The sequence below is a fragment of the Equus przewalskii genome, chromosome 7 (assembly GCF_037783145.1).
Source record: "Equus przewalskii isolate Varuska chromosome 7, EquPr2, whole genome shotgun sequence".
NCBI lineage: Eukaryota > Metazoa > Chordata > Mammalia > Perissodactyla > Equidae > Equus > Equus przewalskii.
Window position 1 is genome coordinate 48,267,005 of NC_091837.1, and position 26,452 is coordinate 48,293,456.

The 26,452-nt window shown below is 42.2% G+C and overlaps 1 long non-coding RNA gene across 2 annotated transcripts; it reads left to right on the forward strand.

Annotated features, from left to right (window-relative positions):
* Positions 1–1,399: 1,399 nt before the first annotated feature.
* On the forward strand, positions 1,400–25,317 carry LOC139084515 (uncharacterized). Of its 2 annotated transcripts, XR_011541951.1 has the most exons (4): positions 1,564–1,828; positions 3,572–3,737; positions 4,194–4,424; positions 24,637–25,317. It is a non-coding gene; the product is annotated as an uncharacterized lncRNA (long non-coding RNA). The 2 variants fall into 2 exon arrangements; XR_011541950.1 differs by lacking the exons at positions 4,194–4,424; positions 24,637–25,317 and adding an exon at positions 3,418–3,457 and having other exon boundaries at positions 1,400–2,195; positions 3,572–3,771.
* Positions 25,318–26,452: the final 1,135 nt, after the last annotated feature.

Sequence of the window (26,452 nt, forward strand, 5' to 3'; positions counted from 1 at the left end):
CAATGCTGGCAGAGGTATTGCAGAATCAGAATGGTGGGAGACCTTTAGACCTCACAGAAAAGCCTGCGGGGCCAGAACTTTGTCTCCTCTTCTGTCTTTCACAGGCAGGAGTGGTTTACCAGATCCTTGTTCTCAAAGGACTAACCAGGCCTGGGCTTGGACTCGAATGCCGGCTCTCCTTTTCTCTCTTGCTGTCTGTTGGAAGGACTCCCCCCGCCAGTTGCTTGTCAGGTGCAGGCTCTTGGCAACCTGCAGACAAGCTCAGTGGAAGCTCATGTTTCTGACCACGGCATAGCCATTGACAGGAAGGGCTGGCATGTATCACTTCTCGGCGGCCAACCAGGTGATTGCTTTCCCAAAGGTGGGAACAGGTGCTTCTCCTATCTCTCTACTGTGCCTCTTTTTCTCCAGTCAGGCTGTTTGGTGGGTTGCCCTTTGGTAAAATCCACTTAGACAGCGCCTGGCAGGGATGTTATGCCACTCAGAGGCACCTATGAGAGCTGATCTTTGCAGAATGGAATAGATCACCAATCATGCAGCAGCTCCCTGGGCCTGAACAAACCTTTCCTTCAAGCTAGCCCACATTTACTTGATATGAAAAAAATATATATACATATATATATATATATACACAAACACACACACACACTTACAAAAATATATGTCGCTGACATCAGCCCTTTTCTTTCCCAGGGATAGTTGCAGTTTTAAAGATTACTAGGTGGGGGCCGGCCCCATGGGCTAGTGGTTAAGTTCATGTGCTTTGCTTCGGCGGCTCAGGCTTTCGCCGGTTCGGATCCTGAGCACAGATCTAGCACCGCTCATCAAGCCATGCTGAGGTGGTGTTCCACATAGCACAACCAGAAGGATCTACAACTAGAATATACAACTATATACTAGAGGGGCGTTGGGGAGAGGAAGAAGAAGAAGGACAAAAAAAAAAAAGATTGGCAACAGATGCTAGCTCAGGTGCCAATCTTTAAAAAAGAAAAAGATTACTGGGTGATAGGAAGCAGTGCTACACTCACAGAACCAGGTCTGGCTGGAGACATTTCAGGCATCAGTTAAAGGCCTAGGGGCAACTCTTTTATCTGCAGAGGAATTGCAAAGGAGGAGGGAGAAAGATGGGTTTGGTCTGGGTGAATCCGTCCTCCAGGAGGACAAAACTCAGGCCGATACACTGATGTTGTGTTGAGTTTATCCCCGCTGCCCACTGACGTACATTGTTAGAATGGCCTTCCTGGGACCCTTCAAACAGTCCTGCAGAGGCTTCTGACTCTTTTATCTGTAAGGCCAGCCTTGTGTGCAGCTGGGCTGACCATGAAAAACTAAACATCCTTGTCAGATAGTAAATTCCACTCAAGTCGGAACTATACCCATCCTTGAGCATAAATTCTGAATGTTTAGTTCAGAACTCTGCACCTCATGGTCACTTAATAAATATTTGCTGACTTGTTGACACACTGCTCAGAAAAGATGTGTCCATGAAAATAAGCACGCACAGCATTTATCTGTGTGACCTTGGGCCAGTTTTCTAGCCTTTTTGGATTACTGTTTTCTCATCTGTAAAAAATACAGTGCTTTACATTTATTGGGTGCTAACCCTGTATGAGGCTTTGAGCTAAGCACTTTACAGTCATGATCTCATTGAGTCCTTAAAACACAGCCATGGAGTATGAACTATTGCTGTTTTACAGACGGGAAGACTCTGGCATAAAGAAGCTGCAGGTCACTGAGCGGTTAAGTGGCAGAATGACAACCTGAAGGTAGCAGTCTGGCTCCAGAGCCCACAAGTTACTCACCACCCTGTAATGAAGGGATAATGAAGGTACGTGTAACTAATTTATTTACGCACTTAATCAGCATATCTCTGGGGAATGCCCTCTGCTCCAGGTCCGCTAGAGCTGTGGCATGAATTCAGTGGGAGAAGGGGAGCAAAGCCTCTCGTGTTAGGAATGCTTTTGGCTACAAGTAACAGAACATCCAACTAACAGTGGTGGGAGGTGGGCTCGCAGGCGGTGGGCTTTCCGGCAGTAGTGATTCTGCTGTACATTACTGGGCATTAACCACCCTGAGACTCTTTGGCTGAAAGTGTTCTCAGGCTTTTTCAGGGTGGCACCAAAAACGGAGAGATGTGAGGCTCTCAGCTTCCATATGAGCTTTGATTCCTTGCCGAATCCATGCAGGCCACCCAGGTAAGGCCTTTCCCTGCTCCCCACCTTCACAAGAGCAATGTCTCCTCATGGGTGGGGAGCACATATGCCCTTTGAGGGTGAAATTGGAGGAGTCTTGGCTCTTCCTAGAATAACTTCTCATTTTCTGGAATGCCTGCAGCCCATTTCTGTGAAACCAGGCCATGAGTAACTAACTGGAAGAGCAATGATTTGAGATTTAAAAAATTACTATTGGTGGAACTCCCTGACGGTTCCCTTCATTATTCAAAATTAGCTTTTTTTATTTTCAGGCGAGCACTTGAAACAGGGAGCATGGTGATTAAATGTTTGGCTATGAGCACTTATGAGGGTCTATGTTTTTCATTTCTCCTCTGTTGTTTTCTGTTAGAGGATCTCCTGAAATGAGGTTAAAATGTCTCTTATATCCACACTTTTGGCTCCATTTTTATTGCCAATAATAATGCTCTCACTGAGTCCTCCATCACCTTATGAGCATTGCAATAGCCTCCCAACTTGTCTCTTCCCCTCTAATCTATTCTGTTCCCTACCACCAAATTATTCTGTCTGAAATACTGCTTTCCTCATGTCATTGCTCTGCTCTTAAAACTGTGTGTCACTCCTCTCTACCCAATGAGAAAACTCCAGAATGTTCAGCCTGGAGTTCTGATCTCCACTCTCAGACCCTGGTTGTCCCTCCTTTCCCTTTCGTTCTCCAATGAGAACTTGTTCTCCCCACCAAGCAGCTCCTGGGTTCTACTTCTACTCCTCTGCTCTGCTCTTCACCTGGAGTTCTCTACTCTGCCTCTCTAGCTCTCCTATCCAAGGCTCTCTTCAACCACGTAGTCTCCTCTGGCCAGTCTTGCCATCCTTGGCAGTCTCTCCTCCCTACTCCCAGATATTCTATGGTCCTTATTACCCTGAGACATTTTCACTAGTGAGGAGTGAGCAAATGCTAAATGAGTTTATTACTTATGGCTCCAGGACTTGCCTCTACCACTTTCTCTATTTATTGCTCCTGGCAGAATTGGTGATACTTGTTATAGTATAATGAAGAATTTCAGGGAAAGGGATGGGTTTGAGTCAGACATACTATGGTAGACATTGTCAGTTGCCCATCCAATGTCTGTCTCCCTTCTTCTTTACCAGCAAGACTCCTATTTTATTCAATATTGTAATGTGCCCAGGCATAGTGGTTTAATCTTAAATCTAAGCTAATCAGAACTCTCACACTCCTATTTCTCAGCTTCCGTTACAGCGAGGAGTGGCCATGTGACACTGTACTGGTAAGCATGCCAGATCTCTTTAAGAAGGGTTTTGTTTCCTGAAAAAAGACACAGTGTTTGAAGAGAAAGCGCATTAGTGTTGAACCTTTCCCTTCTTTCTGCCTTGAATATCAGCAGGACGTTTGGGACCCATACTGACCATTTTGCAACCGTAAGGAAATGAGTCTGAGAATGAAAAGTCAGTGTGTTGGATATGGTAAACAGAAGGACAGGAAGAACCTGGATGCTTGGTGTCTTTGTTGAATCACCATGTCAACATGCAACTGCCTCTCAACTTCCTGTATGTGAAATAATTAAATATCTTTAATACTTAAGCCACTTTTAGTTGGATGTTCTATGACTTGCAGCTGAAAGCACTCCTAACTTGTACAACCATATTCATATTTCCAGGCCTAAATGATGCATGAACATTGTACATATAATCAAATGCTTTGAACCACCACACGGGCAGATGTGATATTTCATTAAAACAGAAATCTTTAGGAAATTAACATCATAAGCAGATGCTTCTGGGTATACTCCATTTACAAGAGAAATAAACTTTTTCAATGACAAACTTTAAAGTTAATTCATAACCATAACAATCAATTGAATAATAGGACAGTTGAGCAAGAAAAGAAAGATTGCATTATCCCACTAACTGGGGGAAAAAGCTAATTTTTTAAATAACCAAATTTTAGCTATAAATAATGTCCCACTAATAATTACATATTAATTTTGTTTTGCTATTTGTTAGGGAAACCTCCGTTCCTTGTCTTCATGTTTTCTCAAGAGGCTTCTGCCAAAGCAACATTCCTGGGCTTTCTTTTCATTCTTATTCATTCCTTTCCACGAAAAGAGTGAGTTGCTTAATAAGAAAGTTTGGGGAGCAGCTTCCAGGCATACTCCACCCAGCCTCTCCCTGGCTTCTCAGTCGCTGGTGAAGCAGCTTGACCTCTGGATGTAAATACCTCTGCTGATCCATGTAGTAAGTAAGCTTCACGGGTCTTGATCTGCTCCTGCTTGGGTGATGCCGGCAGTTGGAATGGACAAGTTCAAATCCAAGGGGATGTATTAGGAAATCCAATTGTGGCCATTAGTCAAGCATGGATCTCCAATTCAACTTTATTAGTAATTAAGTTGATATTTTGGTCTCCATCAGTCTCTCTCCTGTGTCTACTTCTCAAGTGATTTCAAACATAGGAAAAAAAGAAGTTTATTATTAATTGGTGACCTCAAATGCTGACTTAGAGCCATGAGTGTGGAATTCTTCTGGAATGTTTCTTGCTTGAGTGTCAGGAAACTAATCTCATTTTTGAAATAATAATCATAACAATGCTATTATTTTATCTGATTAGTCGTTTACTTATTCATTTCTTTAGCGATTATTTATTGAGTATCTATTACATATGCTATAAATGTGCTCGATATGCAGTGGTCAGCAAAAATGGACATGACTCATATAATAAAAAATCAAATGTAAAATTAGACTATTCTGAGTACTACTAAGGAGAGGGACAGAACATCATCTTCCATGAAAACAGATAATAAAGGGACTTGATTTAATTGTGGAGATCAAGAAAGGCTTGGATAAGGAAGCAATATTCAATCTGAGGAGTGAATTGGCATTAACTAATTGAGGGGGGCAAGAAAGAATATTTTAGGCACGTGCAAAGGCCCTGTGACAGGAGGGAACATGGCAAATACAAGGGAATTAAAGAAGTCCAGAGTAGATTGAGGAGAAGGAGATAAGGTGATATTGTAGATGAGTTTGGAGAGATAGTAGGGGCCAAGTCATGCAGAACCTTGAAAGCCACATTAAGTAAGGAGTTTGGTCTTTATCTTTAGAACAACAGGAAAGCACTCAGCTTGGCAGGAGGTCAGACAGATGATGGCAGCTTGGACTAGGGTGGCAGTGATACAGACAGAGAGAAGGAGACACGCTGGGGAAATATTTGGAAGATAAACTTGACAGAACTTAGTCATGGGTAGGATGGGGGTATCAAGGATGACATGCAGCTTTATGGCTTGTATAACTAGATGGATAAGGTCAGGCATTTACTGAAAGAAAAACTGTTGGAGAAGACCATATTTAGGAGGATGGATGAAGAGTTTGGTTTTGGACTTGTTGAGCCTGAAATCAAGCCTTTTTAGACATACATAGAAAAGGCAGCTGAACATATGGGTCCTGAGTGTAGCTAGGTAGTCTGGGGTATATATATATATATATGTACACAAGGTAATTGAAGTTGTAGGCTTGGGTGAGCTTATTTGGGGAAAGTTTGTAGAAAATACAGTGGAAGAGCAAGACCGGCAGAACACTAACATTTAATGGTCAGAAAGAGGGATATGAGCCTGAAAAGGAGAATAAAATGAGAAATTACAGACATAGGAAGAAAACCAATAGCATACCATGGAAGCCAGGAGGAAAGCTTAAATAAGAGTGTTGTGCTCAACTCTGTCTAACCCTGTCAAGACAGGGAAGACAAGAGCTGAAACAGGTTCATTCATTGAATTTAGTCACTGAGACCTTAACAAGAAGTTATCACTAGAGAGATGGGGCAGAAACCCTGCTGGAGTGTGTTAAGTACTGAGTGAGAGATGGTTACAAGAGGAAACAGTAAGTTTAAGAAAACTCTTCTAGAAATTTTTCTGTGAAGGGAAGGAAAAGAAAGGTAGAACTGAAGTTAGAGAATATTTTTAAATGTGATTTAAGATGATTTAGTACGTCCAATGGTAAGGGTTTGCTTGAGAAAAAGAGTCTGAAATTATGAAAGAAAAAGAATACTTGTTAGTGTGAAGGTCCTAAGAAGATGGGAGGGGATGGGATGCAAAGTGAAGCCAAAGAACTGACTTTAGGGAGAAGAATCCATAGCTCTTCCATCATAAAAGGAGAGAAGGAAAGCATAGATGTAGATTCGTAGACCAGGAGGCCAGTGAATTCTTGTTGGGCGGCCTCAATCTCCTCTGTGAAGTGGATGAAAGTGAAAGGGAAGCTATGAGCAGGGCAGAGGGAGAGTAGAGAAGATCTGTATAGTCACAGAAAGTGAGAGATTGAGTTGACCAATACACGTGTGTGGACACACGTATTGTTGGGCAGTACTGATGGCCCATTTGAGGTGGGTGATCATGAACTTATAGTGAAGCAGTAATACTTTCTTGAAAAATTAAGCATAGCTATTTTAAAATTCTATGTCTAAATACTCTATTGCCTATGGGTTTGTTTATATTGCCCATTTGAAAAATCTTGCTTGTTTGTCAAGTTTTCTCTTCTGGTATGCTCAGTAATTTTTTATTGAATAACCAGTTACTTTTTGAAAAACAGTAAACACTTATTATCATATAGTTTCTCTGAGTCAGAAATTCATGGGTAGCAGAGCTGGATGGTGCTAGTTACGGATCTCCCATGAGCTTATACTAAAGTATCAGCTAGAGCTGTAGTCATCTCAAGGCTTGACTGGACCCGTAGGATCCCCTTCCAAGTTAGCGCACTCACGTGGCCATTCATAGAAGGCCAATGTCTCAATTTCTCAGCACATGGACTCTCCAGAGAGCTGCTTGAGAGGCCTCTGACGTGGCGACTGGCTTCTCTAGAGTGAGGGATGTAAGGAACATGATGGAAGTGAGTGCTCACTTATTTTTGACCGAGTGTTTGATAGAGAAAATTTGAGACACTGGGGGATGGTTTCTTCCTCCACAGAAGATTTGTCTTTGTTATTGGAAAGGAGCTAAGTGAAAGGCACTAACAATACGTCACCTTCATCCGATCAGGAGTTGAAATAAGAAATTTTCGTCTCTGTGATGGCTTGTATATTTCCAAGTCACTTTTACTTCTTGGGTGTAGCCCTTTGGGGTTCCAGCTAATTTCCTGGGGTGTTTACCAGGCAGGCCTGGAACTCTAATTATTGACTTCTCAGACCCTTGAGACTGCCAAAATTCCCACCCACCTTCTCAGTCTCTCAGCTGTGCTTTCAGTATTACAGGTGCCTGGAGGGCCATGATTCTCACATCTTAGGGTACGTGAGACTCAACCAGAGGGTTTGTTAAAGCAGATTTCTGGATCTCACTCCTCCAGAGTTTCTGATTCAGTTGATGTGGGGTGGAGCCTGAGAATTTGCATTTCTAACAGGTTCCAAGGTGCTACTGCTTATCAGTGCCCATACTTTGAAACCACCATTCTGGCGGAAAGGCAGCCCTAGATGGGATTCCTTCCTCCCTGGGATCTTGACAGCATAATTTCTCACTGCCTTGGTAACTTTCCAATGTCCTTAAACTGATGTTTCTTTTCACATGTTTCTTACAGTCAGAGAGAGGGTTGTTCTGAACCGCCGACTCTGCTTTTGCCGGAAGAAAAACTTCCAAACTAACGATGGCTAACACTTATAGAGAAAGTATTACGTGTCAGACCGTGGCTGTACGACTGTTGACTGTACAACTCTAGGGGGCGTCGTTCACATTGTGTTTTATGTGACTGGCCGCACAATGCTGGTGGAGTTGTGCAATGCAGCCCTGTGTAGCTGGGCACTGTGCAATGATCTTTATATGCATTATTTCATTTATCCCCGCAAACTTTCTACTATCCTTATTTGAAGGTGAGAAAACGTAAACTTAGAATGAATTACTTTCCAAAGGTCACAGGGTTTGTCAACTGCTAAGACTCTATTTCTTGATATGTGGGAAACAAAGTTTGCATTAAGCTTTTGAATTTCCCACCTTCCCTATCTGTAAAATGGGCATGATAGCATTTATTCTTCACCTCAGAGCTGGGTAGAGTGAGTTAATGAAGCAGTGCACTTAAACTCTTGAGAGTTTTCTGGGATAAGAGAATTAACTTTCATTATCACAGTTCCGTGCAAGAAAGTGGTTTTGTTACGAAGGTATAAACACCTCCAGTTGTTAGGCAGGCAAATGAAGACAACTAACGAAGCAGAGCTAAGGCCAAGACAGGTGTTTCAAATAGCCCTGCAGAGTGATGGTAAGAGGCATCTACCTTTCAAATGGCACCCTGCTTTAAAAAGCAACAGCTTTAAAAAGCAACAGCTTCATCCACCGAGGCGTGTAAGACCAAGGCTCTTCTCTCCTAGTTTTCCGCTTTCCCTCAAGGACATCAGGTGTTCAATTCATTTCTTCTTTCATTTCCTCTCCTTCCTCAGTGACTAGCTACAAAGTGTTAATTTAAAAAGTAAGTACTGGGAGAGCCCCTAGACCCTTCAAGCATGATTATTGCAATATAAAACCCTTTACCTAGAGGTCGCAGGTTCAAATCTAGGCTGGGTCAGCAGTGACCACAAGTCTAATGACTGGCCATCTCTTGTCTGTTTCACGGTTCATGTGAAATGAATTGATGGCCTCAGCTCTCTTGCTATCCACATCAGAATGGGCATTGCCAGACACCAGTTGGCATTCTCAGTGCAGAGGCCAAGACCTCAACAGAAAGCTTTACCCCTCTGAGCTTGCCTCCTAAAGAATATACGTATGGGGCAAGGGAAAAAGGGCATGAGTTACTTGGGAAAAGAGAGAACGAGCCATCGTCTTACCCTTCCAGTTTCAGACTACAAAGAAGATACCTCTCTTCAGACCTAGGGTAGGGGTTGACTCCCAGCTTGTCATTCACTTTTGGAAATTTATCCAGCAGAGGAGAGAAGACAATTGCCAGTAGTAGATGATGCAGGTAATGTTGTAGAGAGGAAACTGATCTTGCTGTCTTGATCAAAAAGAGGAGCCAGACTGGAGAGCAGACAGGAAGGGGAACAGGACAGCGAGGAACAGGCGTGAACATTTACAGAGGCAGAGACCTCCATTTCTTCTTTGCACATGTAAACAATCATGCGAACGCCAGAGGCCCAGAGAAGCCAGCAGTAGGAGCTCCTGTTGTTTCTCTTTTGCCTGATTCTCTCCCAGCTGGCTCCACACTCCCTGCGGGAAGGCAGAGTTTCCATGCACTGCTCTTGTTATCTCCTATGGAGTCAATGTCAAGGACAGGTGTGGGCACTGACACCCGCCCTCCTGGCCCTCACTGAGGTGTACTATTTATTGTCATCTCTGTGTAGAGGCATTTCCAGACTAGTTTTGGTTCAGGAAACAAAATGCTTTTTTTTCCCCCCCAAAAGGGGGCAGTTGAATTTTAAGCTCCTTTTTTGTTTTCATTTACTACGTTGTTCCTATTACCAAAGTCCTTCCCTGAATCTAAGGGCCTTCTGATTTTCATCTGAGCCTCTGAAACTCTATCACGCTATCAATAGAATGGAATATGGTGGGATCCAAATTTCAGTAGGTCAACATGTGAAGCTGAGAAGGTAGTGGTGAAGAACATGGACTCTTCTTTCTAGAAATCTGGTGGTGGAAGAGAAAGACAGAACAATGCGGCAGGGGGAGGGGTTTGCAGGGAGGTTTGTTAGGAGGAGGAAAGAATTGTGCGTATATTTTCAGTTTGAGAGATGGTAAGAGAGGGAGAATAAAACTGCGTGGGACAGAAGGGCAAATAATTTTTAGACAAGTGCCAGAGAAGGAAAAAGGAAAGGAATCAACTGCATAGGAGGAGGAGGTATTTCTGAAGAAGATGAGCTTCACAGGGAAGAAAGGGTGCCGTCTTGGGTACATTTCAGATGTGGAGAGTCAAGTCTTGGGCTCTTCATCAATAATGTGCTCTATTTTCTTTGCATGGTAGAAGGCAAGGCTCTTCACTGAGAGGTGCCTGGCAGCCTGGGAATGTGCCAAAGATTTGAGGGAACAGGGAAAGGAAGCCACAAGGGAACAGTCATGGAGGGCTGTGGGCGGGCTGGGTTGAGATGGATCTGCACCCCCTATCTGGATATTAGGATCATCTTTAAAGTCATCCACCAGAGCTTGGCTTCCAGTCACTCAGTGGGGACCACTGCTTCATATTACACGAGGAGGTGTGACCTGAGGATTGGAGAGAAAACAGACTATAGAGAATTCTTCCCAACATAGACATAGAATGGGAAAAAAAAAACCCAAGTGGGGTTGTCAAAAACTTTTAAAGAACTTTATAAAAAACTTTTCTCTTATTTAAGTCAAAACAGCATGGAAAATAATAATATGGCGTTCAAGCTCCCTTCTCTCTGTTGGGGGTGATGCTTGAAGAAAAAGAAAAGTGTATTCTGTGGTTACTCATATTTTAATTGGTCACAATATGAAGCAAAAGTTTAAAACGATATGCTAGAAATCTCTCCCTTCTGGAACATTCAATTAAAATCTGTGGGGGGAAAAGCCTCAAGATGACAGCCAGAGCATAATAACAACAGCAACAACAACAAAAGTCACTGTAAACCTAGGCTTTAGGCAGGGGGACGACAATGAAATGAGTCAAGTGTGTGTGTGTTTTGGGGACGTGGGCGGGGGGCTGTAGTGGTATTGTGGCCACCCCTAGCTGAAGGCTCAGCCTCAGCCTGAGCATTTAGCCTTAGACTGCCAGCAAGGGTATTTTGCTCTGAGCCAGAGCGTGATGTGGACAGACTTCATCTCAGGCATGTGAAGTCCTGCTTTTCCTCGCCCTTTTTTACCTTTCGCAGTTCCTGCTTCCAACCCTGAGGAATATCCAGTGTCTTCTCTTATGCTTTCACTAGTAAAGGATTTGAATTGCATTCACACTAAGGTAAAAATAGCTGAGGATAGGAAAGATCAGTTACTTGTCTCAGGAGTATTAGCACTTTAATAAGGCAGGTCTTAAAATAAATGTTACTGAGCTCTGAAGTAACATCACGTGGATAGAAGCTTATTCTGCTTATTCAAAAAACACATTATGAGACCATCCCACACTCCTGCCAGCAAGAAGGCTACATGGGATGGCTTATAGAGTTATTCGCATCCTGGAAAGGAACTCAGAAATTTTAACATGTTGTATTGATTAGATGATGTCAAAATCACCATACTAAAAATGAAGCCTTATTATAGACAAAATGATCTATGAACTCTTTAGCATTTAACATCCACTTGACAATTTTTGTTTTGTTTTATTTTTTTCCCTCAAAGGAGAAAATACATGCCTTACAGGTGGGGTTCACGTGTGCATACACGTGCAAGCACATGCACATCTGTGTCAACAGGTTTGGCAATATCCTTGTGCAGCACACATTCCACCTGAAGTTCCTACACAGAGTCAGTCCCTGTCACTCTGTCCTCATAGTCACCGCATGGCACCATTATCTCAATATCACAGAGAAGGGAACTGACACATGGAGAGCTTGAAGGCCTTGCCCAAGCACACACAGCCTGCGCATGGTGGAGCTGGAATTTGAACCCACAAGTTCAACAGGGGTATAGTGTCTGGGCTCTAACCACTCTGCAAACTGGCTTTGAGAACTTTAGCTGGACTTCGCAGAGACAGTTGTTTCTGAACTAGGCGTTGAAGAATGAGTCTTCCAGGTTGGAATGGGGTAGGTAGGGTTTGCTTAGTCTTCCACACACATGGCAGAGCGTGGTAAAGTTGGGGAATGCAGGAGCTCAGCGAGGTGGGAGGCATAGGATGGACACAGGGAAGTGACCACACATCCCAGTTAGCCCATGGCAATCTGGGTGTTCATCTGTTTTCCCAGTGTAATTACAAATGGCACCTGTTTTTACTCTCAAAAGAGTCTGGATTTGGCTGGTGTTTTGTGGTCCACCCACCTATGGGGGCCCGTTCACACAGAACCTCGAATGGCGTGCTACACAGTTTGGATTTTATTCTGCGGGGTGGGAAAACATGTTTGATACCCAGAATTGCTTGGGGAAAGGACAGGAAAAGCAGGAAGGAGACCTGTCCTTCTCATACTAAAGGACTTACTTTGTAGGATTGTTGTCAAAATTCATTGAAATGGATTGAGAACGGTGTGGTAGGCAGTGAAATCCTCAGTATACCTTAGATCTTCTTATCCTTATTTTTTTTCCCCTCCTTTTTCTCTTTCTTGTCTCCTCCTCCTCCCTCATTCCTTTCTTCTTTTCCTTCTTCTCCTTGTCATTATTACTGGGAACATAACCCAGCCCCCTTTCTCCTTTGTGGTTCTTCCTCTCTGAACTTCTACCTAATCACCCATCCTTCAACAGTAAGCAGAGTCTGAGGAGCCTTCGGAGGGGCAGGTACAAGGTAAGGATGGTGAACCCACCCTAAGAAATAGAATGCAAGGAGCACCAAGGTGGCCTGGAGGTGGGGAGGCGACTTGAGGTACAAACAATTCCCTAGACCCTGATTCTTGAATTTTAAAAGCTCAGCAAACTCAGCTGAAGGCTGTTACATCATCGGATGCTTATTCAACCTCTTCCTGGCAGTAGGAGGGGAAAAAAAGCCCAGCAACGACTGAAAGCTCACATTGTAATTCTCACAGCTGGGAATCTGATCAGGGTCATGTTACCAATATGAACAGCACAAAGCCGGCAGTCTAATATTAATATCTAATAGATTGAGTATCACACATCAGCATCACACATCAAACACAGTGTGTTTTTGAAGCAGATATCAAATAATGTTTCCACTCTTGATTATGTTCCCTTTGTTCTAGGGCAGTAGAAAAGAAACGAGTGACGAGTCCCTGGTCACATTATTTAGGGAGTTGGTAACAGCAGGCCAAACAGTGAGTAAGGAAAGGGCTGGGGAAGTGATTATTGATTAAGCACCATCAATGCACCTGGGATGCAATATACATTGTGTTAACCCTCCCAATAAGTAGGGATTATTACGTCCATTTTACAGATAAAGATACTTTACCTAAAGATAAAATAGTTGATAGTCACACCAACAGTAAGTGCTGGAACTGGGATCCAACTCCAAGTGCTTCGTAAGAACAGCCACATTTTTGCAAGTCCTAACACTGTAATGACATTAAAATACACATCCGTGGATAATTTCATACTGATGGGTCTGCCTGACGTTGGATCTACTCATGGCTTGTCTTGAGGGAGTTGGAGGGATATAGGCACCATGAATTAAAAATGCTGAGAGAGAAGGCATGAAGCCAAAAATGAGTCGCTGAGATTGAAAACATGGAGGGAGTCAAATACCAAGCAGAGTAAATAAGCATGTGCTATAGTGCAATAGAGACTGGTAAGTACTATGGAGAAAACGAAAGCAGGAGAGACGTAGGGAGTTTTGGGGGAAATTTGATTTTATCCGAAATTAATTAATAGCATAAATATTAAGTGAAGATCTTTGTTCTTCCATATTATAAACTCCATGATGCAATGGGTTGTGTCTATTTTCTTCACCATGGTATCCTTAGTGCCTTCAGCTGTGCCTGGCACACAGTAGGCTTTCAATTAGCATTTGTTAAGTGAACAAGTGAATGAATGTGCACAGGAATTAGGATGCATATGCAATGGATTAGACAAATTCACATGGAGAGTAATCCTTTGGATGTTAAGGTCCAAGACCTAGAGTCAAGATGCTCTTCCTCTAGTCTTGGTATGGTTTTCCAATTCCAAATTCAGAAAGCTTAGGGGAAAGACTGCAGGGAATCATTAGGTAAAGTTAACGTCAATGACAGAAGGATATAGAGGCAAGAAACTGAAGTGCCCAGGCTGGGGTTCGGGACCTGGAAAGTTCTTACACGGTTTTGCTTCCAAGGGACTCATGCTATGACTTATGGAGTCAAGGAATGGAGCCAGCCTGTCTTATTCCTTTGGTTACGGTTAGGGGAGGTGTTGATTTTGTACAATGATTAATTCAATTTACATGTTCCTTCACCAAGCCTGAATTGTATCAATTAAGTAGTCCTGTGGCCCAGATATACTGTATTGCAAATAAAGATACAACCTTGGTAACTACAGGAAGGAGACACAAATCTAAATCTTTTTGGATGACAAAATTGCCCATTTTCAGGGAGCTTCTCAATCACTTGGTTCACTTTTACCAGGATGATTCAAGTACGTGGCTAGATTTAGAATGCAGCCAGCTCCTGTGCTCAACTGTGTAAACAGATTGCTCATGCGTTGATTCATTACGTGTTAGTTCAAAACAAAAATTGACTGCCTTTGGTTAACTTATGTAGCTAAAACATCAACTACCTACTGCCTTCTTTTCCATTTGCAGAAAGTGGCAATATTAGCATGTGACAGGACCAGGACAAATTAAGTGAAAACTACATTTCTTCAGTGGGTTGCAACAAACAGAAACACGAGCTGGCTAATTCTAGTGATTGAGGTTTAGTGCAAGCATTCAAAGGGAAGGAAGGAAGCAAAAAACATCAACTCAAGTGTCCTGCAGGCCTCCTGTGGCCCTGAAACCTCATGGAGAGCTGCAGAGTGAAGTTGTTTGAATTCTGGTTCTTCTACTTGCAAGCTGTGTGACCTTGGACGAGGTGCATAACCCTGCTGGTTTCCTCGGCTATTAAGGAGAAATAATAGCATCTACCCCATACGTTGTTGTTAGGATTAAATGAATTAATGCATGTAGATCCTCGTAGTGCCTGGCATATGTGGTGCGTCCTCTAAGAGCACTGGCCCTCATTACTATTATTGTCATTATTCAGCTCATCCAGCTTCTAGCATGGACCTTAGTGACCCACTGGCAGCTCTGGCTATTCTGCTATCATAACTTTAGAAGTGGATGCTCCCTCCTTGTCATTCAGCCATGTATGGAACTCAGTTGAACTTGACTTTGACTCAAAGTCTCCTCTTACCACTTCTTTAGTTCTTTAGCCAGTTTGCTTCCCCACTCTGTGCAAGAAACCTTTTCTTCCAGCCATCCTTCCTCTCACTCTAATCTTTGCAAACATACACACACACACACACACACTACGAGCTCCACAAACACCAAACAAACACAACTATCCCTTCACTTCTCAGAGAAACCAAAAGGAATCAGAAATAAATTCCCTCAAGTTCTTGCCATTAGATCTACAAAACTACCTGAATGTATCACCATCTCACTGGCTTGCCTCCTATTGCATGAAGGGAAGTGTGCTTCCTGCCTGGGACAGTCACTCACCATGCTCTGAAGCCCACCTCCTCTTGTCTCTGACAAAGCTTATTCTACTACTTCTGTTTTTCACCTTCCTTTCTTTCCAGGATTATTCCTATGTACAAATACAAATTTCTCTCATCTTTAATAATCTCTCCCATTCATTTCTCTCTCCTTTTTCTGAAAACAGCACAACATCCATGTACATGAGCTGTCTCTGTCCGTTCTCCCACCCTGACCCCAGCCAGTGCTTGACCTCTGTTATCTCACCTCTCCTTCACCACTGGATCCAAACTGCCCTCACAAAGTCACCAGTGACTTGGATTTTGCTAAAGCCAGTGGGAAATATTTGATGGCATCCAACCTATTTGACCTCTCCTTCCTTCCAGAAAAACATGCCTTGATGCTGGTCATCTGATCTTCCTCCTACTTCTCCAGCTGCTTCTCACTCTCCTTTGCCAGTTCATCTTCTCCTTCAGGAAATTTTAAATGTCTTTAATCAACCAACTTCTCTCCACCTCCACTGCCACTACCTCAGTCCAAAGCATCAACGTCTTCTACCCAGACTGTTCAATAGGCCTCTAAATATTCTTGGCATGACCTCTCTCCAGATGCCTGCCCTACAGTAAACACCCCTCTACTTGAAATCCTTTAATGGCCTCCCAGTAAGCTTAGAATAAAACAAGGTAATAGTAATAGTCTTTATTATGGCCTGGACACCTCTGCATATTCTCCATGGCCTCCGTCTCCAGTTCCATCTTATGCCTCTCTATTATTCACTTTCTGCTCCTGACACCCTGGCTTTCTCTTTGTCCCTCAAATGATCATGTTTTTTCTCAGACTCAAGGCCTCTGGGTGAGCCCATCTCTTGTTCTGAATGCGTCTGCCCTACTCTTTGCTGAGTTCCTGTTTATCCTTCAAGAACAAAACTTCCACAGGAAAGTTTTCCAGCATGCCTGAGAACTAGGTCAAGTCTTTCTGTTACAGGCTCTTGCGGTACCTTGTACTTCTCTCTCATAATAGTTACTACGATTGACTATGTGAAGTTTTGGTCTAATATCTCTCTCTGCTGCTAGTTTGTAGGTCCATGAGGACTTATTCAGAGCTCTCTATTTCACCACTGTGCTCCCAGCATCTAGACCAGTACCTGGACCATGTAGAATAAATGAATGAGAGAAAAAAACCAACTTCAATTTTTAAAACCATTATTCCCAAGGGAAATTTGCAAAGCTGTTTTAAATACTATAATGTGCTTCTAAGGTTTGAACCCGAAGTCCCTGCCTTCCCTAACCCCTTCGTCATCTTTCCAACTGAGTTCAGACTCTTTGTCCAGCTGTATACTGTCACCGCCTCATCTGTAAGTCCTGTTTTAAGCACAGGCATACCTCATGTTGTTGCACTTCACTTTATTGTGCTTTGCAGATATTGCATTTTTTTTTACAAAACCCTCCACCAGCAAAATGATTATGACTTGCTGAAGGCTCAAATGATGGTTAGCAATTTTTAGCAATAAGGCATTTTTAAATTGAGGTATATACATTACTTTTTTAGACATAATGCTGTTGCACACTTAATAGGCTACAATAGAGTGTAAAAATAACTTTTATATGCACCGGGAAACCAAAAAATTTGTGTGACTTGCTTTACTGCAGTATCCACTTTATTGTGCTGATCTGGCACTGAACCTGCAATATCTCCATGGTACGTCTGTATGTTTCCCTCCCAAGCCCCCCCTGGTTTTTATCTTCTCTGTTTCAGCTATTGGTGTCACCATTTCCTTTACCTCTTTAAAATCAAAACCAAAGAAGCCTAAAAAAGTGCACTTAAGAGTTTTTTTTGATTATAAAAGTATTATATGTTCATTGAAGAAATTTGAAAAATATATTTATAAAAACATAAGAAAATAAAAATCAGCTATTTGTCTAACCAGCAATAATCATTGTTACTATTTTGGTATATACCATTTCATACTTTTTCTGTGAATATGTATACATTATTTTTAAAGTGTGGCAGAGTTCTGCCTTCCTTTTTTTTCTATGAGGAAGATTGGCCCTGAGCTAACATCCCCCGCCAATCCTCCTCTTTTTGCTGAGGAAGACTGGCCCTGAGCTAACATATGTGCCCATCTTCCTCTATTTTATGTGTGGGACACCTGCTACAGCATAGCTTGATAAGCAGTGCATAAGTCCATGCCTGGGATCTGAACTAGCAAACCCCAGGCCACCAAAGCAGAGCATGCGAACCCAACTGCTATACCACCAGGCCAGCCCCATGCCTGCCTTTCTCAATTAACATTTTTATTATGGGAATTTTCAAAATAAAGAGAACTATATAATTAATAACTATCAACATTTTGTCATTCTTGTTTTATCTAATTCCCTTATTTTATTTTTGAGTATTATAAAGCAAATTCTAGGCTTCATACAGTGTCACCCTATAACACTTCAGTAAGACTCTTTAACACTGAAAACTTTTAAAAAACATAACTAAACTGTCATTATCATATCTAACAAATGTAGGAGTAAATTCTCAATTTCATCTGATAATTAGTCCATGTTTGATTTTCCCTGGCTGTGTCAAAAGTGTCTTTTTACTCTAAGCTTGTTTGGCTTAGAATCCAAAGTCTGCTTGCTGTATTTGATTTTTATATACAGAATTTTAAAAATTAGGAACATATTGTGCAAGCTGTTTATAATCTACCTTTTTTTTTAACAATATATTCTGCACATTTTCCCAAGTATTAAAGATTTTTCTTCAATGATGCTAATGTCTATACAATATTCCATACTTTTTAGATCATCTTATTATTAGATATTTAGCTTATTTTCAGTTATATTACCCATAAGTAAGGCTTTGATGTACATACCTGAGGTATGACTCATGAGAAGTAGAAAATCTAGGTTCAAGATAGTAAGTGTGTTTGTTAGATTTTTGATATTGCCAAATCGCTCTACATAAGAGTACACCAATTTACCTTCTTGTGGGCAGCGTATTTCTTACAAACACTAGCTATTATTGAAAACTTAATTATTAATTTTACCCAAATCAATAGGCGAAATAATATCTTGTTATTGTTTTTATTTGCCTTCTTTAGTGTGGTTAAATATGGCTTCATATGTTTAATAGCCTTTTAAATTTCTTTTGAAATGTTCATGTTCAAATCCTTTGTTCATTTTTCTAATTTGTTTTACATTTTATTATTGACTTGTCAGGGTTTTTGTTTCTTCTAAACTTTACTGAAGTTATGTTATAGATGTTGAAGTACTGTATTTTTGGAGTTTGTCGTTTTCCCTTTCTAAATTTATGTTTTATTCCTTCCTGTCATATCCTTAATCAATCCTAATTTTTAATCCTCATTCCTTACAAAGTCTTAAATGTGTCAGCTTCTCTCTCATATTACAGTGCTGCGACTCTGACTGAACTTCTCAACAGCTCGCCCTTCTGATTTTTTTTGTCTTACTCTCCTTTCTAGTCCATTGTGAAGGCTGCTGCCTAATGAATACTTCTATAACCACTTCCATCATATTGCTTTTCCATGCATGACTCAGAAAGGGCTCTTCACAGCATATCAGATGAAATCTAAACTCCTCAGCCCAGAATTTAGTAACATCCACAGTTTGATTTAAACTCTCTTTTCTAAACTAATTTCTGATTCTTTTTGTAGAAGGGCCATCCATGACAGCCGGGATGATGTTCTCACTCTCCCCATAACACATCTCTTTTGACCATGTTCTTCCTCAGCCTTCTTCTCAAAGCTCAGGCCAAACCAAACTTCTCCACTGTCAAGGTCCATCTTCAAGTCCCATCTGCCCTGTGAAGTCTTTGTGAGTTGCCTCAGCCCAGAGATCTCTCCTTCTGCCATCTTTCCAAATTCTTATAGTTAGCTTCATGTGTCTTTTAGCATCTCCTACTTGTTCAACTATTTCATTTTGGTTTCCTCAATAAAAGAAAGTGTGATTCCCTTTTTGAGAGCAGGTGCTGTGTCATCTTTTTCTGCTTCTTCTATAGTGCATGGACTCATCCCAGGTATGGACACTTACTAACAGCAAATTCTTGATTGAAAGGTGGCACTACTCACTTGCCAAGAGCAGAACAGGAACTTTCGAATCATTTCCCTCATAGTGATAAATGGTCACAGACATCTGTAATCATTAATCCTGTCTTCCTTTTGACTAGTTTCATATGTGCAAACCATGAGTGATTGGATTACATCTTCATTCAGCAGGAGTGGAATAGAATTTTCATCTGTACACAAAGCTGACTCACTGAAAGCAATTTAGTGGTCTCAGTAGATGGACCTGCCATTCTGAAAGGCAGCCAACAGATGGGGAGTGTCCCTTTCTTAGCCAAGGGAGGGGAAAATATGAGATTTAATCCTGTTTTTTTAAAAGCTGAATGACAAACTCAAGATGATATTCATAGAAGATGTATTTCTATTGCTAAGAAAAAAAAGACAGATGAACTCAGCCCTCATTTAATAAAAGTGAAGAATACATTTGTTTATGCTCACATCAAAGGAGAACATTGAAAGTCAAGGGAGTATGTCCAATGGTTTTGCAAAGAGGCGCCTCCTGGGGACCTTTACAATCAATGTTGTCCGCAGAAAGTCACTGTCTTTGCTGTAGTGAAGGGCAAATCATTTCCCAGTTGGTCTGCTTTTCAAGATTCCATGATGAACTCTACTCCTGGAAATGTCTGAATCAAAACAGAATGTTAAGGAGTCTGACTCTAAATACAAACTTAAAGTATGAGATAATCGCCCTGGCTGTATGGCAGGTTTTCAAAGACGTTATTAGAATGGTCTATTTTATCAGAGCACACGTTTTGTTCACTGATGTATCCTAAGTGCCTAGAAAAGTGCTTGGCAGTTAGTGCCTGATAAATATTTACTGAGTTTAATTCAATTGAATTATTCTTAAATTCTTGATCCTGTGGTTGGATGAGTACATGTGGGTACGTGTGTAAATATGTCGAATGGAGAGAAAGAAAAAGACATAGCACGTGCTTGCTCCTTGTGCTATAATGTTCCAGATAACAACATACACTAATGATAATGGTGTTTTCAATTTACAAAGTTCTTTCACCATTCATTCGTTCATTCATTCAGTTAATACTTATTGGATGCCTGTTATGTACCAGGCACTATCGTGGATATTAGTAATGAGAACATGGTATCTGCCTGTATGTGTTTACAGTCTAGGTGGGAAAAACAGGCAGACAAATAGACCATCACAGTGCAAGTGTCAGATACAGAGGTAATCAAACGGGGCTTCAGGACAGCCACCCATTCACAAAGGTGCTGCTCAAGCTGAGACTGAAAAGAGAGGCCCCACTCCAAGGGACTGGCCCAGAGGAAAAAGAGATATGTCTACTTTCCTGTCTAAAGAAGAGCCTTGTCTCACTCTTTTCTCGAGCATCTGACCCCACCTGCTCCCCACTGGTGGTGAGATATGACCAGTCTGACACAGGATAGGTGGGTCCCAAGTAAACTGCTAAAAGTCTTGCTGATGTGGCACTCCTGGCCCTGGGCAAGGGAGGGCGCTGGCTGAGTGTCATTCCTTATGTAAGTAGTCTGTCACCACCTCCCCGCCTGTGGCTTGCCCACTGCTCCGGTCCAGTGGTGGTGGCCTTCAGGACTCTGCTGCATGCTGGTGGGCAGCGCCACTGCACCTGCCCAAGCACCACCCCCTGGACTTCCAGGTCACTGTGCTGCTGTCACTTCAAAGAAATCATTTGCTCCCTGTCCCGGCCTCCTGAGTGGGTACGAGAAGGCCAGTTTCACTAGGGAGACTCTCATCCTTTTCTCTATTGCTGGAAGAGTGGGGAGAATCATGTGCTGTGTTAAGGTCATTCACCTGAACTCTAGAGGCCCAGAGTTCTTTCCTGGGCTCTGTTCCCCTTGGGGGTCAGTTGAGGCTCTCTTGTACCCTCTTGTCTCGGCTTCCATCTGGAGAAACAACTCCATGAGCACTGTGTGTGGTCCTTGGTTTACTGTCTTTGGAGTTAAGGAAATACAATAATGAGGGCCATTATTTAATGAGTACCTATTTAGTGAGTACTGTGTGTGAGGGACTTTGCAATCATGATCTCTAATGATATCCACAACCCTGCAAAGTAACTATCAGCATTCGCTGAGAAAACTGAGACTCAAAGAAGTTTAATAATGGGTCCAAGGTCATACTAAGCTGTAGATTTAGGATTCAAATTCTGGTGCATCTTGCTCCAAAGCTATGGTCTTTCTAGAATGTCATGTGACTACCCATCCAAGCCATCATACTCCTAATTTCTTATTTCCCAGGCACCCCCCTAATGGAAAGCTTCAACTTTTTATATCACCCATCTTCCTGTAGTGGCAGCAAAGAGGTTTCTGCCTCCAGATCATCTTAGTCAGCCCCCTGACCCACAGTGCAAACAACTCCAGGATGTCTGACGGTCTCTCATGGTCAGGAGTATGTGTCCTCTTCTTCCATCTTCTAACTCTTAGAAACAGTGGCAATTATAGCTTTATAATGCCTTTAAGCCTTTGGGTTTATTATTAAATGGCTGTGATATACCAGCCCCTGGGAATACAAGGAGAGGTGATAAATCTTGCCTTCGAGTCCAGACTTAAGGTCAAATAATAACAATGTAGTATAGAAAATGCAACAAGAGGATTATGTATAAGGAATAGTGAAAAGAGGCAAGATTAACTCTGTTTAGGGAGTTGAGGATAATTCACTAAGAAGGTGATGGTTGGGTCAGGCCATGAAACATGAGTAGGAGTTTGGGAGCAAATAAGGGAGGGACAGGATATTGGAGACAGAGGGAGTTAGAGTCAATCCCAGGGTCCTATCTTGGCTTGGCCAACATTACTTGTGTGGGCAAGGATAAGCCAGCTGGCCCCTGGGTCTCAGTCTTCCCTTTACAGGGAAAATATGTTACAACAGCTACCAACAAGTCTTCAATAGGTCCTTTCTGGCTCTGAATGTGTGATGCTACATCAGAAAAGCCTGGGCCAGTGTTCTTGTTTCCTCAGATGAGCATGAAACTCCTTCGTCCTAATATTCTCTGAAGTGAGAAGGGTACTCACCCTTTCTAGCTTCCGGGAGTCCATTTAGTAAATGAATGCTGGAGCTACTGTGGGATTGACTCACAGCTTGCAGTTGTCATCAGCTTAGCACTCCTCCTACAGACACACTCACACCCTGGCTGCCCAGCAGCCAGCTCGGAGAAAGGGGCTAATTGTCTTCCCCTTTCTTCTGATTACAGGGATTCTGTTAGTGATGAATATGGGAAATGCAGCATTTGAAAAGGAAAGACAATTTAATGTTTTTAAGTAACATTTCTATATCTAATTGCAAAAGTAACACATATTCATTGTAGAAAAGGTTGAAAAGTAGCAGGGAAGAAAATACTACCTGTCAGTTCTTTACTAAGAGATAATTATGTCAATATTCTGTTCTTCACGCATGCATTTTAGAAAAAGAGAGAATAATAATGTGCTATACATACTCTTTGTAACCTATCTTTTTCATCTGATAGTATGATGAAAATATGTCATTAGTACTCTTCTGGTGCATTATTTTTAGTGACTTCATAATATTCTCTCTGTTATTATTCTTCACGTATTTAACCAGTCTTCTATCACTGGGCATGGAGATTGTTCTCGAGTTTTCACAAACGTCAACAGCACTGTGATGAACACCTTGTAGCTTCATCTTTGTACACACAGATGATTACTCTAATCTCAAGAAGGGTGTTAAGCAGATAGACTGAATTTAGAAATAAGCCTTCTGCAAGGCTGCAGGGACGACAACTTTGTTTAGGAGTTAGTTGTCTCCCTGGTTGCACGTGCTCAGGATGACTGGACAACTGAGACCGTGGCTCCCCTTGCTGAGCTGTGTCGGTCCTGGCACCTCCTCATGTGCTCTGAACCCCTGCCAAGGGGCCGGGGCCTCCCAGCTGAGAGCCACCCCTGAGGGTGGGACAGCACCATGGGGAGAAGGAGGAGAGGCTCCCAGCAATTTTTCGTGACACCAGGCTTCTGTTCAGTGCTTTGGAAAATTAAAAGTAGAACCCCACCCAGGCCACATCTTTAGTCTAAAATGTCCTGTGGGTGGATTTTGGAATTGGTTCCTGAGGGACAGGGCGAAGCACAGCCCTCAAGGACATCTAAACTAGGAGGAGAAAGGGCTCCAAAAGTGTTGTGTGAGGATGGCATGCTCCACAGGCCACACTCGGCTAGATGACCTCATAGGTCCTTCCCATCTGTAATTCTGGTGATTATTGGAACTGATTTTAGAATCTGACCAGACTCAGAAGACAAACATTTAACAACTAAACCAGCCCCTGTGGAGTTACAGACGCGTCCTCCTCCTCTGTATTTTCAGCCTGAGATCCATCTCTGTTCTCTCTGATGTTTGGGATGGGCTGCATCTCTTTGTTGGTTTCCTTGGCTGGGGGAAGCTCTGTCTTCCTGAGGTGATGGTAGAAGCTCATTCTAGAGCCCACTCTGCCAAGGCAATGGAGCTTCCTACTGCAGTCTGCCACAACGTGAAGGAGAGAATGAATCCACACCCCTCCACCGCCACCTTTTATTAACTGGCCCTGACATAACTGGGACTTTTGGACAGAGTACAGACTTCCTGCTTATCCCTCTGGGGCTTGATACCCAGCCTCAGCTTTTTTTTCACTTGAAGTGAAAATGATTAGCACAGTTGGAACACAAATGCAAGATGATGATGAGGCTACAATATTTTGCTATAGGTCTGTCCCACATTTGTCCAATGCTCATTCAACACATATTTATCACTAGAATGGGATACATTCACTATTTATCGCTATAATCTTTGGTGGCAAGAATCTTTATCTAACTTGTTTACTGCAATAGCATCAGGCACGTAGAATGCCCTCAATAAATATTTGTTGAATGAATGAATGAATGAAGCATCGACTATGGCAAGGTACTGTGCTAGGTGCCAGGAAAGCAACATGGTCTAATGGCAAGGCCACTGGATTTGCAGTCACACAGTTCTGGGTTCCGATCTATGTTGTAGCCTCCATTTCCTCTTCTCAAAAATGGGACTCACAACGCCTGCCTCATAGGGAGGCTGCGATGATTAAATCTGTTGGTCAAATGCCTAGCCCAGCACCAGGACTCAGCAGGTGCTGAGTGAGTCCTTATCGTCCTTCTCCTTCTGCGCCTTCTGGACTGTGGGTCTCCCTGAGGACTGAGCCAGGCTGGGAAGATGCTCGAGAAGGGAGGGCTGCCTTGTACCTGTTGGAGGAAATTGGCTGTGCCCACACAAAGTCATCAATCTCTTTTCAGGCCACACACCTGGAACTGGGACCTGGAAGACATCGGCTCCAGTGGCAGCTGGTTCATCTTATAGCTACAGCCCAGACACATGGAGAATTTAGAGAAGAGAGGAGAAGGAGATTTTCATCCCTCTCCGCGAAAAAAGAGGAAAGCTTCACTTTTATGATGTACACTAGCGTACTGGCTTGGGAACTGAGGTGTTCCTTTTATAGCATTGCTTTGCATAAGACTGCATGATTCCAACTTACGGTACACCAGAGTGTGATTATATTTAAAAGTCAAACACGGAAGATGTCCATTGTCCACATCACAGAAGAAGGATAAGCAGCAGCATGAATCACAGTTCTGTGTGCCCTAATATGCCCCCAAACTAATTGCTTATATGCTTAAATAAAGGGCTCTACTTTGGGTACCAGTCATTAGCAAAGGCAAGCTGATTACATTTCAGAAGAATGTCTGAACTTCCCAAGCCTTATATTTCACACCAGAAACCTAAGCTGAAATATTTTCATGTGGTAACATTTCTGATAGAGGCAAAATAATTTAAACAAATAATTAGCCTTGAGAATAAAAGTGTACACAAAAGCACAATTAATGAATTTACTAATTGTTCTTCCCTGCTGTGGACATTGCTCAAAGTTGAATTTTAAGCTCTTGCATAAATATAAACTACTGTACCAAGCCACAAAACTGTATGACTCACCATTAGTCATTAATGTTGCCTTGAAAACAAACTCGAGCGCTCAGAGAGAAAATGTGTTCACCTAGGCACACATCATTTTCAAAATAAGGCAAGTCTTAGATGATAAACTGGTCTTTGAGTCTCTGGGAAAAAACACACACACAAGAGATTTGTGGGTTTTAATGTCCTATGTAAATATCAGACAGGCAACATTTACCTTATTGGAAATTCTCCATTAGCTGAATAGGAATGAATCTGGTCTGTCCTGACCGTGTGGTCAAATGCCGCCCTCCCTCTCTATCCCACTCCTTGCTGAAACAGAATCAAAATGTGAACTAAAGTGCATTTTGTGTTGGATATTCTCTATATGTGATGGAGGCAGCTTCCTCCTCCTCCCTGTCCATCTCCTCTTCATCTTCATCTTTTCCTCCTCCTCTAATTCCTACAGAAGTAGTGTTTTCTGGATTTGCCTGGAAGGTTGCAAGCTATAGAAAGCGTAAAACAGAAACTGTTCTCATGTTTTCCCAGCCTAGCAACAAAAGTGGGAGAAGGCAACAGAGGGATATCCAAAGGTTAGATAAATTCCTGGCGGAACCACTGGGTGTTTCCTCAAACAGAACAGCAAGAAAAGCTCTTTGTGTCCCTTTGGGTGATTTTTTAAAAAATATGGCTCCAAAAGATTATTATTTCTCATTTTTATATTCAATAACGCTACACCTATAAACAATGCACTTTAAAGTAAACCTACTCGTATAAAGAATTGATCATGTACATCTCTGACTTTGGCATCTTAAGGGACTGTATATAGATTGACGTCAGTTCATAAAATGGAACATTCATTGTGTTGGGGTTTTCTTTCTTTTCATCTACATTTTATAATATGATTGACTGATCTATAGTATTATGGTCTGATCTCAATAAGGACAATTACAAATAATAGGAAGCCCTAGGATTCTGGAAGGGCCTGGACTGATGGGATATTCTAGAGGGGAGAAAAAAGAGGTGAATGGCTTAACAAAGGGGGTTCAAATACTAAAACTTATTTGGAAAAGCTGCTTTATGATATTCCACGGGGTGGGAGGGCAAAGACCGCAGAGAAGCAGGGAATGGAAAGAGGAGGAACAGTGATGACAGTATCTGCTC